The sequence below is a fragment of the Rhinopithecus roxellana genome, chromosome 8 (genome assembly GCF_007565055.1).
Source record: "Rhinopithecus roxellana isolate Shanxi Qingling chromosome 8, ASM756505v1, whole genome shotgun sequence".
Lineage (NCBI taxonomy): Eukaryota > Metazoa > Chordata > Mammalia > Primates > Cercopithecidae > Rhinopithecus > Rhinopithecus roxellana.
This window is the reverse complement of record NC_044556.1, coordinates 55024956-55038223: the sequence shown is the minus strand read 5'-3', so window position 1 is coordinate 55038223 and position 13268 is coordinate 55024956. Positions and strand designations below refer to the sequence as shown.

The 13268-nt window shown below is 42.9% G+C and overlaps 3 non-coding genes across 3 annotated transcripts; 2 read left to right on the top strand and 1 right to left on the bottom strand.

The window, feature by feature from the left end:
• Positions 1-4118: 4118 nt before the first annotated feature.
• Positions 4119-4201, bottom strand: TRNAL-CAG. The gene has a single exon. It is a non-coding gene; the product is annotated as a tRNA-Leu (tRNA).
• Positions 4202-4901: 700 nt separating this feature from the next.
• Positions 4902-4973, top strand: TRNAG-UCC. Its single transcript has one exon. It is a non-coding gene; the product is annotated as a tRNA-Gly (tRNA).
• An 895-nt stretch (positions 4974-5868) lies between these two features.
• On the top strand, positions 5869-5940 carry TRNAD-GUC. Its single transcript has one exon. It is a non-coding gene; the product is annotated as a tRNA-Asp (tRNA).
• Positions 5941-13268: the final 7328 nt, after the last annotated feature.

Sequence of the window (13268 nt, the reverse complement as noted above, 5' to 3'; positions counted from 1 at the left end):
AAGGTTGGGGGTAGGGTCACAGATTAACAGCATCTCAAATACAGAACAAAATGGAGTCTCTTATGTCTACTTCCTTCTATATAGACACAGTAACAGGCTGATCTCTCTTTCTTTTCCCCACAGATATGGGTCTTCTAGACTGTATTCTATGATCCTACCCTTCAGAAATGAAGGGCTGGGGGGTCTTCTCCCCAAAGCTAGAACTTTCTTCCCAGGATGTTTCATAACTGAAGTCTTTTGACTTTCTGAGGGGAGGGAGGTTCGTCTTCTTCTACTTCACATAAAAAGTCATTAATTTATTAATGCTCATGTGGCACTTTTAACATTGCTTTCACCTGTATTTTGTGTATTTTGTTACTTGCATGTATGAATTTTGTTATGTAAAATATAGACCTAAATAAACTTTAAAAACTCCTTCTTGCTTTTCATTCCAACCAATCAAAGTACAAAAGTACACAAAGGCTTTCAGAAGCAGAAAATGTTGGGGTGGGTGCTGAAGAAGGAATGTGAATAATATTCCTGAGACCGTGTGCATGATTTCTATAGTGGAAGGCATGATTTGGAAAAGAGTTTGAGGCCAACACATTGGAACAGTACTGAAGAGTTAGGGCTGATAAAGAGGAGAGGATTGAGACTTATAATGAGAAAGAGAGGGAGAGATGTGGAATTGGAAAAGCAGAGAATGAGGAGAAACTTAGGTACTGGCAAGGTTTCCATATGTGATCCTATGATACAAATTCTGTATTTTTGTCATAGGAGCCTGGTTTAGTTTGTCAGTCTAGGTGTTTTAGTAACACTAACAAATAGTTTACATGCTTATTAGCTGTTTCTAATCATGTCACTTTATCCATTGTTCTTTTAGAGAAAAGACCTTGAGTCCTGGACTCTGGAGGATGGTATATGTCAGAGGAAGTAGGTCTGGTGGTATGATTAAAGTTACTACTGACTTCATGTCAGAGAAATAGTATGATTCCATCTGGTTTCTGCCTTTGGCATAATGAGGATGTTGGAACAAGACTATAGATTTTCAGCCCTGCCACTTTATATACTGTGCAAATTAAACTCTTCAGTTTCCCCTTCCCTGCAGCTGGGATGATGATGATAACAGTACCAACCTCCAGATTGTTGTGAGGGTTCAATTAATTAATACATGTAAGAGGCAAAGAAGAATGTCAGGCATGTAATATACTATCAACAAACATTAGCAACTACTGTTAATTGTTAGTTGGATGTTACCTATGTACCAGGTACTTGACATACACAATCTAACTTAATCTTCACAGCAGCATTATGGAATACTGTCTTCTTTTTGAATATGAGGATTATGAGGTTCAAAGAGGTTAAACAATTTATTCAAAGACACAAAGCTATTAAGTGGGGACAGGGGAGGGGAAGGCTGGAATGAAGAACTCTGTCCTGTCTAATTCTAGAGCCTGAGCATGCCACCTTACAAATAGGCCATAACTCCACTTATTATCAGACCTTCCCCTGGATGTTTTGCGATTGGATATATTATGCCTTTGAAATACAGTTGGATGCTGAACCACGTGAGAAAAAGTGTGCATTTTATTGTATATTTGCAGAGATGGAGTCTTGCTCTGTCGTCTAAGCTGGAGTGCAGTGCCGCAATCTCGACTCACTACAACCTCTGCCTCCCGGGTTCAACTGATTCTTCTGCCTCAGCCTCCCGAGTAGCTGGGATTACAGGTGCCGGCCATCACACCCAGCTAATTTTTGTATTTTTATTAGAGATGGGCTTTCACCATGTTGGTCAGGCTGGTCTCGAACTCCTGACCTCAGGTGATCCGCCCGCCTCAGCCTCCCAAAGTGCTGGGATTACAGGTGTGAGCCACCACACCCAGTTTATAGCAAGTGACTAAACCTGCAAAATATCCTCAGGCACAACTTTACTGCCAGGTGAGTCATGACAATATAAAAGCAAGGATATTTGCCTTTGCTTTGTTGGTGTAAAGAAAATAATCAAAAGGATAAACTTGTGTTAGTTCCCAAACAATCCAATCCATAGTATATTTGCCCTATGCACAATGGGAGATTTATTTTTATCTCAGAAATTATGGGAGAGAAATTATAGGCTAGAACAATGCTACCTTATACATTATATTTGTTAGGTTGATTTTTTAAAGATGGGGAGAAGGTTACACTAATAATGCACTTGTCCCTGGCTGTCATTTCACATTTTTAACTGCCCTCTTTTCCTGGCCCTGGCCCAAGTCTTATGCAACCTGGCTTCATATGGAAGGAACCCGAAAAAAAAAAAAGAGAGAGAGAGAGAGAGATGGAGTAACACGTACATCCTGCATTACATTCTCCCTTTCCTGAACCTTATCTCAACTCTTAACATTGACCCCCTCAACCTGTTTGAACTTCTGAAGAGGATTGATGGTACTCACTTTTATATAGTTTCTCAGTATTTTGATAGCATGCCTCTTTCTCCTTTTAAAAAACCCAACACACAGAATATAAGAAGAAAGATTTTTATCGTGTTTAGTTGTGACATCTCAGATCCTCCCAGTTGAGTGCAATCTATTCTTCTATGTAGAGAGTTAAACAAATTTCATTTGTTAAACAAACTTCATTTACTTTTAAATGTCTGTTGATCATTTTGGTTTAGTTTCTTGTATACTAGGTATCTAAAAATCCTTAAGTTGTATGTAGTCTTAGTTTGATTATTGTAATCACGACGATGTCATCCAGTTCCAAAGGTGGGGGTGGGGGGAATTTTGAACAAATTAAATCAGAACACATGCCCATTATTAAAAAATCAATTCTTGGTACAAGCAGTTTCTTGCCCCATTCCCAGGTCCTACTCCTCACAGGCAACCACTTTCAAGTTGTTGGTTTTTTTCTTTTGAGACGGAGTCTCGCTCTGTCCCTGGGGCTGGAGTGCAGTGGCCGGATCTCAGCTCACTGCAAGCTCCGCCTCCCGGGTTTAGGCCATTCTCCTGCCTCAGCCTCCCAAGTAGCTGGGACTACAGGCGCCCACCACCTCGCCCGGCTAGTTTTTTTTTTGTATTTTTTTAGTAGAGACGGGGTTTCACCATGTTAGCCAGGATGGTCTCGATCTCCTGACCTCGTGATCCGCCCGTCTCGGCCTCCCAAAGTGCTGGGATTACAGGCTTGAGCCACCGCGCCCGGCCTCAAGTTGTTGGTTTTTTAAAAGAATTTTTGATTTTGCAATAATTTTAGATGAACAGACGAGTTGCAAAGATACTACATAAAGTTACTCTATATCCTTCCTACTTCCCCTAATGTTAAAATCTTACATAATCATATTATATTTATCAAACCTAAGAAATTGGCATTGGTATAACATTAATGACTAACTGTAGATTTTATTCAGATTTTACTTTTCTTTTTTGGACACAGGGTCTCACTCTGTACCCCAGGCTGGAGTGCAGTGGCAGGATCTCGGCTCACTGCAACCTCTGCCTCCTGGGCTCAAGAGATTCGCCTCAGGCTCCCGGAGTAGCTAGGACTGCAGGCGCGAACCCCTGGTACTTGGGAGGCTGAGGCACAAGAACCGCGTGAACCCAGAAGACGGAGGCTGCAGTGAGCCGAGATCGCGCCACCGTACTCCAGCCTGGGGTACAGAGTGAGATCCTGTCTAAAAAAAAAAAAAAAGCGGGGCAGCGGGGCAATGCGGTGGAGAATCTGATCCTTATCAAAATTTGACCCTACTGCGTTAGCGTTAAAAAAAAAAACTCAGACTAAGACCGTACGGCAAATTAAAGGATCCTGAGTTGAGGACCTCCTCTTGTTTAGTCAAAGGAGATGGTATCTGCTGCCTTAGTGTGCTTGACGCACAGAAAGGGCCCAACACATTGTTGTCTTATAAAGGAATGGATAAATTGACACTGGGAAGTTGGAGTGCAAAGTTAATCTTAGTCTCAACTGCTCCCTGATTTCATAGACCAGACTCCAGCCTACAATACAGAAAAAATAGATTTAGTTCTATATGTGCAGAACAGCACAAATAATTTTCGTAAATGTAGATACTCAGGATAAAAAGCAGTGTTGATCGATTGAAAAGTCTCTACGAATTCAAGCACAATTCCTAGTTGGTTTATATCAGGAGGAAAAGAACGAAAACATACATTTGTCAGAAGTGGGATTCGAACCCACGCCTCCAGAGGAGACTGCGACCTGAACGCAGCGCCTTAGACCGCTCGGCCATCCTGACACCCGCTAAAGAGCGTTTCCTAATTTCTCCTAATTTTATCATATACTGATAGTGCACGCCATCAGGTCACATTACTGTGTCTACTTAGTGGTTCAAATAAGATTCTAACTCTCTCTAGACCCTGTCGCAAAGCGAGAAAAATAAAACAGGCTCCGACAGCTCTTTCCTCTTTCCTACTTCCTCACTACCCAAACTAAACCTTAATCTTCCATTTTCCCTGGCGACTCTTCGAGCGCCCCTCTACTTCTCTAGAGGGGTCGAGCCACGTCAAGGTAGACCCTGTGCCGGCCCGTCTCCCTCGGATCCTCGGCACCAATCGCTGTTGCTGAATCCGACAGCCGGCGGATCCAGTGCGGAGTCTCGAGCAGCTGCGGAGGTGGGACGTGAGGAGCTACGGGACGTGAGGAGAGCAGGGGTAAGAGAAGACGGCAGAGGAAAATCACCCGGCGGTGCTCAACTCCGGCTTTCTCTTTGGGATGTCAGCCGGCCCCGCCCTGAGGCTTCCAGAGCCAGTGGCTTCTGCGTTCATAGCCCCCCGCCGTTTGTGGGCGGGGCCGAGTCATAAGAATCGGTTCTCACCAAGTGAGAGCTTAGCGTGTTTAACCTCAGGATCATAAACACAAGATACTGCTAGAACGGTCGGGAAAGTCATACTCTTTGCTTATCTTATATACAGATTTCTAAAGACTTAGTGTTAACAGCGTTGGTGGTATAGTGGTGAGCATAGCTGCCTTCCAAGCAGTTGACCCGGGTTCGATTCCCGGCCAACGCAACGTTTTCGTTTCCTTCTACGAAAAACTTCTCTGAGCCGGAGCTACAGCGCGCTGTGTATCCATTTTACGCCTCAACGAAACTGCAGCTGTACTTCACTTTCCATACTCGCTTCCGGTCTTTCTCCTGGCCTCTTTCTAAAGCCAGGCCTTTTTTGAAGGGATTAAATTCTGATGGTTCTTTCCTCCTTTCCTTTCTTTGTAAACTTCCAACTCTTGAGGAATCTTTGGGATTATTTGAATCCTGGGATGAAGTCTTAGCTTCAGAAAGGGGCTCTTGTGTCTTGCGAGGTTCATTCGGTAGCCACGCACTATTGAGCACTTGAACTTGCCTAGTTTCTCTAAGAAACTGCATTTTCAAATTTAGTTTTAATAAATAAATCAATTGAAATAAAATTAATTAATAAATGGAAATTTAAAAATGGGTACTTAATAACTATTGGAGAAGGTTTCAGTGCATTTGAAACAACTTGGCTATTGAATCTACTTTTTCAATTGTAAATTTTATGAAATCTAAATACGGATTGTATTTCCAATGAAAATTTCCCTTCCGAGTTGAAATGTGCTGTCTTTAAGTGCAAAATACATAGCGATTTTTGAAGGCTAGGTAAGAAAAAAAATATAGCCAATTAATATTTTTATATTGATAACTATTTTTTGCATATGTTGGGTTAAAGAATAAGATTTGTTATTAAAATTATCACCTCTTTCTTTTTACTTTTTAATGTGACTATTAAAAATAACATGTAGGACTCGAATCATGTTTCTACTGTAGTGTGCCGGTCTAGAGAGTAGAAGCATAACTTTGCCAACAGTCAGCAACTTTCCATGAAAGCATGCTGGTAGCTTAGGAATACCTTTTTCTAAAAGACAATTTTCAAAGTTGCGCCTCTGTCGTCCTCGTTAGTATAGTGGTGAGTATCCCCGCCTGTCACGCGGGAGACCGGGGTTCGATTCCCCGACGGGGAGATTGTGTGTGTTTTTTTTTTTTTCTCTTCGTCTCTTCCAGTCAAGTAAAAAACAATTTACAAGTGCTTAAAAACCAAATTAAAATAATTAACAAATTAAAAAGAAACACAAACTCCAGTTCCAGTTAGCTACACTCCCTTTTTGATAAATTTCAGTCTTCAGTTTAAACCTAGTTAGCCCCTAAAACCTACTTTTCATATATGCTTGTATTAATGTTTAGGCCTTGTATACTCAATGCTGTAACCCAAATTGTTTTCCTCTTGTCTAAAGGCTATCAAGCTCCAAAGGGCAATGCAATAAAACCACGCATAAGTACACCTTTCTTCCAAAAGCCCTTCAGCTTGCCCCCTCAAAAACCTTAGCTGCTGTTCCCCACACAACACCCCTTTCCAGCAAAAAATAGCCAAAAAAATCAACACCCAATCTCCCTAACAGCAGTTAGGGTCTCCATTCCTAAGGGGGAACTGAAAGGAGTTAGTTAGCTTGGTAGATAGCAAGGGAAGCGTCTCTGGAGAGCCCCCGGCCCCATGGGTCAGTGCCTCATTTCCACTTAACCAAAAAGCAGCCTGGGAAAAAGTCAAGCTTCGGGGCACCCATAAGGGAACTAGGACCGGAGGTTGCGCCTGAAAACATGCGGGCGGGGCACAAATAGGAGAGCCTCCGACTTTTTTAGATAAAAACTTGCACAAACCTCCAGCTCACTCAAATAAGAGAACAAGGCCTGAAATAGAAATGCCTTTGTCCTTTGTATAGTCAGCGGGCTCCCAGGAAAAAGTTCCTTCTCTTTTTGTAGGCATAGGCACAGTAGGCTCCAGTGGGTTCCAGTATGCACTTTCCTTTCCTTTTTTTAAACTGCAGGTCCAGCCTCTATAAATCACAAGTTCAGCCCCAGTTGGTCCTGGGGCGAGGTCCCCGGCCAAGTTTTCGCTTCAGCTCCTTAGTAGGTCTAGAGCCAAGTAAAGCAGTCTCTACAAATCATCACTTCAGCCCCTAATTAGTTCGCGGCTGAGGACCTAGGCCAAGGTCCCGGGCCAGGCTTTCTAATTAGTTCCGGGCCAAGGTCCCAGGCCAAGCTAAATCCCGCTTTCTCCAAAACAGCCGGCAAACGAAGCACATTCCTTCCCGTTTCCAGTCCATAAAAACCCCCAAAGTGGCCTCATAGTAAGCAACGCTTTCGGGCCCCCCTCTCTGCTGGCAAAAAGCTCAGATGCACTGGAGTGAGCATTTGATTTGGAACTGAGTTACATGGGAGAGAGGTAGGGATTCAATTTGACTGGGAATCAAACTCTTTTGGTAATTTCCCAATAAACTGATAGTCATTAGATGACTTGTAGTCTCGATAAGTCGAAACTTTTTCCTAACATGTTGTTTATGATACTGAGTTATTTGTCACTGGTTGAACTAACAGCAATTGTATTCGCAAATTTTCTAGCCTTTAAAATATTGTATGAAGGTTTTATGTATCTGTTATCTTTTGTTATACAAAAGTCATTTTTTGGAATAACATATATAATTAGACTGACCCTAACCATTCAGGCTGGATGAGGCAACACAGTGTGAAGTGCATGGGCTCTGTTGTGCTTCCTGTGTTTGAATCTTGGCTCTCCTTGTCTCAGTTTCCTCATCTGTAAAAGAGGATAATGATGGTAATTTTAATTCTTTTTTTTTTTTTTTCTTTTTTTTTTTTTTGAGACGGAGTCTTGCTCTGTCGCCCAGGCTGGAGTGCAGTGGCCGGATCTCAGCTCACTGCAAGCTCCGCCTCCCGGGTTCACGCCATTCTCCTGCCTCAGCCTCCCGAGTAGCTGGGACTACAGGCGCCGCCACCTCGCCCGGCTAGTTTTTTGTATTTTTAGTAGAGACGGGGTTTCAGCATGTTAGCCAGGATGGTCTTGATCTCCTGACCTCGTGATCCGCCCGTCTCGGCCTCCCAAAGTGCTGGGATTACAGGCTTGAGCCACCGCGCCCGGCAGTAATTTTAATTCTTAAATGGGTTAATATATAAACATATATTGCAAATGTATAAATATTGCCAGGATGGTCCACTTTTTTTTTTTTTTTTTTTTTTTTTTGAGGCGGAGTCTCCTCTGTCAGCCTCCTCTGTCGCCCAGGCTGGAGTGCAGTGGTGCGGTCTCGGCTCATTGCAAGCTCCGCCTCCCGGGTTCACACCATTCTCCTGCCTCAGCCTCCCGAGTAGCTGGGACTACAGGCGCCTGCCACCATGCCTGGCTAATTTTTTGTATTTTTACTAGAGACGGGGTTTCACCGTGTTAGCCAGGATGGTCTCGATCTCTTGACCTCGTGATCCACCCGCCTCGGCCTCCCAAAGTGCTGGGATGACAGGTGTGAGCCACCGCGCCAGGCCGATGGTCCATTGTTAATGCCTGTAGTGGGATGATGTTTGAGATTTTAAATCTCATTCCATAAAATGGAGGTGAAATTCAACAGGGATGGGAAGAAAGGACATATGCACCTCAGACAGGCTTTAGCTCCAAACCTACCTTATGCTCTCATCTTCCCCACAGCCTCCATCCTATAACAAGAGGACCAGCTGTGCCAGTGGAGGCCACAGCATCTAGCTTATGCCATCAGTGTAACGTGTTACTGCCCACCTGCTCTCCCTGATATTCTCTGACTCTTAGTACTAAGGTCCCACGGAGGCTGCAGTGCCCACAGGCAAGAAGAACCAAAGGGTAGTACTGACTGGTAGTGGCTAGCCACAGCTGTGTGGGGACAGATTGACATTGGGCAATTACTAAGTGGATCAGGGTTCAGGCTGCCCTGTCTTGGGAAACATATAGGGACAGATACCTATAACCAACTCCTGCCATAGGCTGGCTTCAGTTAGCCCCTCAGGTTGGGATCCACTGAGTGATTTTTCTGGAAGTGGCCACCTAGAGTTCCCTGTGGCCAGCCGAGGTATGGGGACGGATTTTTGGGATGTCTAGGGAAAGCCAAAAGCAAAACCCAGAAGACAATTCTTTTTGTGGAGGAGTTAACAGATATAGCACTGACCAATCAGAATAGCCACTGGTTATACATTTCCCCATTATAACAGGATTCACTGCATTCCACAAATTTTGTTTTTTTTAAATTTCCAAATATATGAAGCCTTTTAAAAGTTATTTGTTGTCATTGATTTCTGAGTTAAATTCCTTAGGTTCAGAAAATGTGCTTCATATAGTACTGATTCCATGATATATGTTGAAGCTTACTGACCTTAGCCAGGTATGGTGGCTCAAGCCTGTAATCCCAGCACTTTGGCAGGCCGAGATGGGTGGATCACTTGAGGTCAGGAATTCAAGACCAGCCTGACCAATATGGTGAACCCGTCTCTACTACAAATAAAAAATAAGTAAATAAATAAAATTAGCCAGGTGTGGTGGCATGTGCCTGTAATCCCAGCTACTCAGGAGGCTGAGGCAGGAGAATCACTTGCACCCAGGAGGTGGAGGTTGCAGTGAGCTGAGATAGTACCAGCATACTCCAGCCTGGGTGACAGAGCAAGACTCCATCTCAAAAAAAAAAGAAACTTATTAGCCTCATATAAAGTCAGTTTTCATAATATCCCATGTGTGTTTGAGAAGAATGTACAACTAATAATTATTGATTACAGTTCTATATATATATCTATTAAATTGAGCTTGTTAATTGCATTCATATGCTTAATAAAAGTAAATAAGAAAAAATATGCTTAATAATTTTTTTCTCTGTTTGATATAGTAAGGGTTGAAGTATATGGAATTCTTTCACTGTGGTGATGGATTTGTTCATTTTCCCTTGTAGGCCTAATTCTTGCTTTCATATTTTAATGCCATTTTATCAGTTACATATTCATCAGTTTAATCTTTTATTATATGATGACCATCTTCATCCCTAACGATGCATTGTTCCTTAAACTTTATTTTGTCTGATATTATATAGCTATATGCCAACTTTCTTTTTGTTAGAATATTCCTGGCATTCCCTTTTCCATTTAATCTTTCTGTTTCTTTATGTTTTAATGTCATTCTTCTAAACAGAATAAAATTGATCTTAAAAATTCACTTTATCTTTTAACTGGAAGGTTTTGTTCAGTTGCATTATTATGATTACTAATATAGGCCAGGTTATGGTGGCTCACACTTGTAATCCCAGCACTCTGAGAGGCTGAAGCGGGTGGATCACTTGAGGTCAGGAGTTCAAGACCAGCCTGGCCAACATGATGAAACCCCGTCTCTACTAAAAGTTAGGTGGGTGTGGTGGCGTGCACCTGTAGTCCCCAGGAGGCTGAGGTGGGAGAATCGCTTGAACCCAGGAGGTGGAGATTGCAGTGAGCCAAGATGCCACCACTGTACTCCAGCCTGGGTGACAAAGACTCTGTCCACCCACCCTCCAAATAAAATTGCTGATATATTTGAGCTTATTTCACCACTTCGTTTTGTGCTTTTGACCTCACTTATTCTTTTAAAATTCTTCCTTTCTATTCTCCTGCTTTTGCACTGCTGTCACATACATGTAAAATGAAGCATAGGAAATGTATGTATATTCACAATCAACTGGAAACTAATAACTTTTTATTTCTGCTGTCAATCCAATAATGGAGGTAAAGCAAACAGTGATAGTTCCAAACCTGAACTTCACAGATGAACAAAATTTCCCCATAATGTTGGTTACTGGCCAGGCAAGGTGGCTCAAGCCTGTAATCCCAACTACTTGGGAAGCTAAGGCGGGAGGATTGCTTGAGCTCGGGAGTTGCAGGCTGCAGTGAGCTATGATTGTGCAGTTACACTCCAATCTAAGTGATAGAGCAAGACCCTGTCTCTAATGACATCAATAAAGTTGGTTACTAGTATAGGGTGGTCAACTTTTCATTTTGCCAAGTTAGGAAATTCATAAAACAAATAGCCACAAAACTGTCTTCTATCATAATTTTAATTTTAGAAAAGAAAGGACATTTAAAAACAACTTATTTTGGTGAATGAAAAAGTATTACTATTGGGTTTTCACCATTAAAGCTGATGAGCTTGGTCTTTCCTCCTTGCTTTTGATAGGGTCAAAAGAGAGACATTGGCTACTTTAATAACTTTAAGGTGGACTCCAGGAATATCACCAACAGCATGACCTTGTCTGCCAAATCCAGCAACCAGAACTGTTGTAGGAAGTCAAGGACCCGGATCAGAGGGACCAGCTGGAGCCGAGGCAGAGAAACATAAATTGTGAAGATTTTGTGGACATTTATCAGTTTCCAAAACTAATACTTTTACAATTTCTTATGCCTGTCTTTACTGCAATCTCTGAACATAAATTGTGAAGATTTCATGGACATTTATCACTTCCCCAGTCAATAATCTTATAATTTCTTATGCCTGTCTTTAATCTCTTAATCCTGTCATCTTTGTAAGCTGAAGATGTATGTCACCTCAGGACCCTGTGATGATTGTGTTAACTGTACAAATTGTAAAACGTGTGTTTGAACAACATGAAATCAATGCACCCTGAAAAAGAACAGAATAACAGCGATTTTCAGGGAACAAGGAAAGATAATCATAAGGTCTGACTGCTTATGGGGTTGGGCAGAATAGAGCCATATTTTTCTTCTTACAGAGAGCCTACAGACAAATGTGTGAGTAAGAGAAATATCGCTGAATGCTTTTCCCAGCAATGAATATTAATAATTGATAGCCCTGGGGAAGGAATGCATTCCTGGGGATAGGTCTACAGATGGCCGCTCTGGGAGTGTCTGTCTTATGAGGTTGAGATAAGGAATGAAATATGCCCTGGTCTCCTGCAGTACCCTCAGGCTTACTAGGATTGGGAAATTCCAGCCTGGTAAATTCTAGTCAGACCAGTTGTCTGCTCCCGAACCCTGTTTCCTGTTAAGATGTTTATCAAGACAATGCATGCACAGAGGGACACAGGCCCTCATCAGTAGTTCTAATTTTGCCTTGCCTTGTCTTGTGATCTTTTATTGCCCTTTGAAGCATGTGATCTTTGTGACTTACTCCCTGTTTGTACACCCCCTCCACTTTTATAATCCCTAATAAAAACTTGCTGGTTTTGTGACTCAGGTAGGCATCATGGAACCTGCCAATATGTGATGTCACCCCCGGCGGCCCAGCTGTAAAATTCTTCTCTTTGTACTCTTTCTCTTTATTTCTTAGACTGGCCGACACTTAGGGAAAATAGAAAAGAACCTACATTGAAATATTGGGGGCTGGTTCCCCCGATACAGAACTTCATCATTTTTTTCAATAAAATTCAATTAACCATCATCAGGTACAAAAGCTGTGATTTTCTTGCTATTCTCTCATCTGCCTCACAGCCTCCATCCTGTAACAAGAGGACAAGCTGTGCCAGTGGAGACCACAGCATCTAGCTTATGCTGGATGATCAGCTTGGCTCTGGCACACTTCTCAGTGGCAGAGTTGGGCTATTTGGCTCCAATCCCTACTTTTTCCAGCCCAATTCCCTTTGCATGGGAAGCACCTCCAAAAGGGCTGGTCTTCAGGACTGTGCCCAAATGGGCTTTGTTGTACTGTTTACCATGCCACTTCTGATCCTGTTGGTGACTATGGAGCTTTCTGGCGGTAGACAGTCCAGAACACTTGCCCATATTGCCGGCTCCACAGGTCTGAGCAAAAGAGCAAAAACAAAAATTTAAAGTATAAAAGAAATGACTCAAAAAAACAAAAACAAACAAACAAACAAAAAAAGGAATGACTCTAGGCCTGGCGCCGTGGCTCACGCCTGTAATCAGCATTTTGGGAGGCTGAGGCGGGAGGATCACCTGAGGTCAGGAGTTCGAGACCAGCCTAGCCAACATGGTGAAAGCCCATCTCTACTAAAAACACAAAAATTAGCCGGGCATGGTGGCCCATGCCTGTAATCCCAGCTACTCAGGAGGCTGAGGCAGGAGAATTGCTTGAGCACGGGAGTTGGATGTTGCAGTGAGCCGAGATTGCATCACTGCACTCCAGCTTGGGCGACAGACTGAGACTCCATCTCAAAAAAACAAATTAATTAAAAATAAATAAATAAAAATAAATGGGCCGGGTGCAGTGGCTCAAACCTGTAATCCCAGCACTTTGGGAGGCCGAGACGGGCGGATCACGAGGTCAGGAGATCGAGACCATCCTGGCTAACACGGTGAAACCCCGTCTCTACTAAAAAATACAAAAAAACTAGCCGGGCGAGGTGGTGGGTGCCTGTAGTCCCAGCTACTCCGGAGGCTGAGGCAGGAGAATAGCGTGAACCCGGGAGGCGGAGCTTGCAGTGAGCTGAGATCCGGCCACTGCACTCCAGCCTGGGCGACAGAGCGAGATTCCGTCTCAAAAAAATTTTAAAAATAA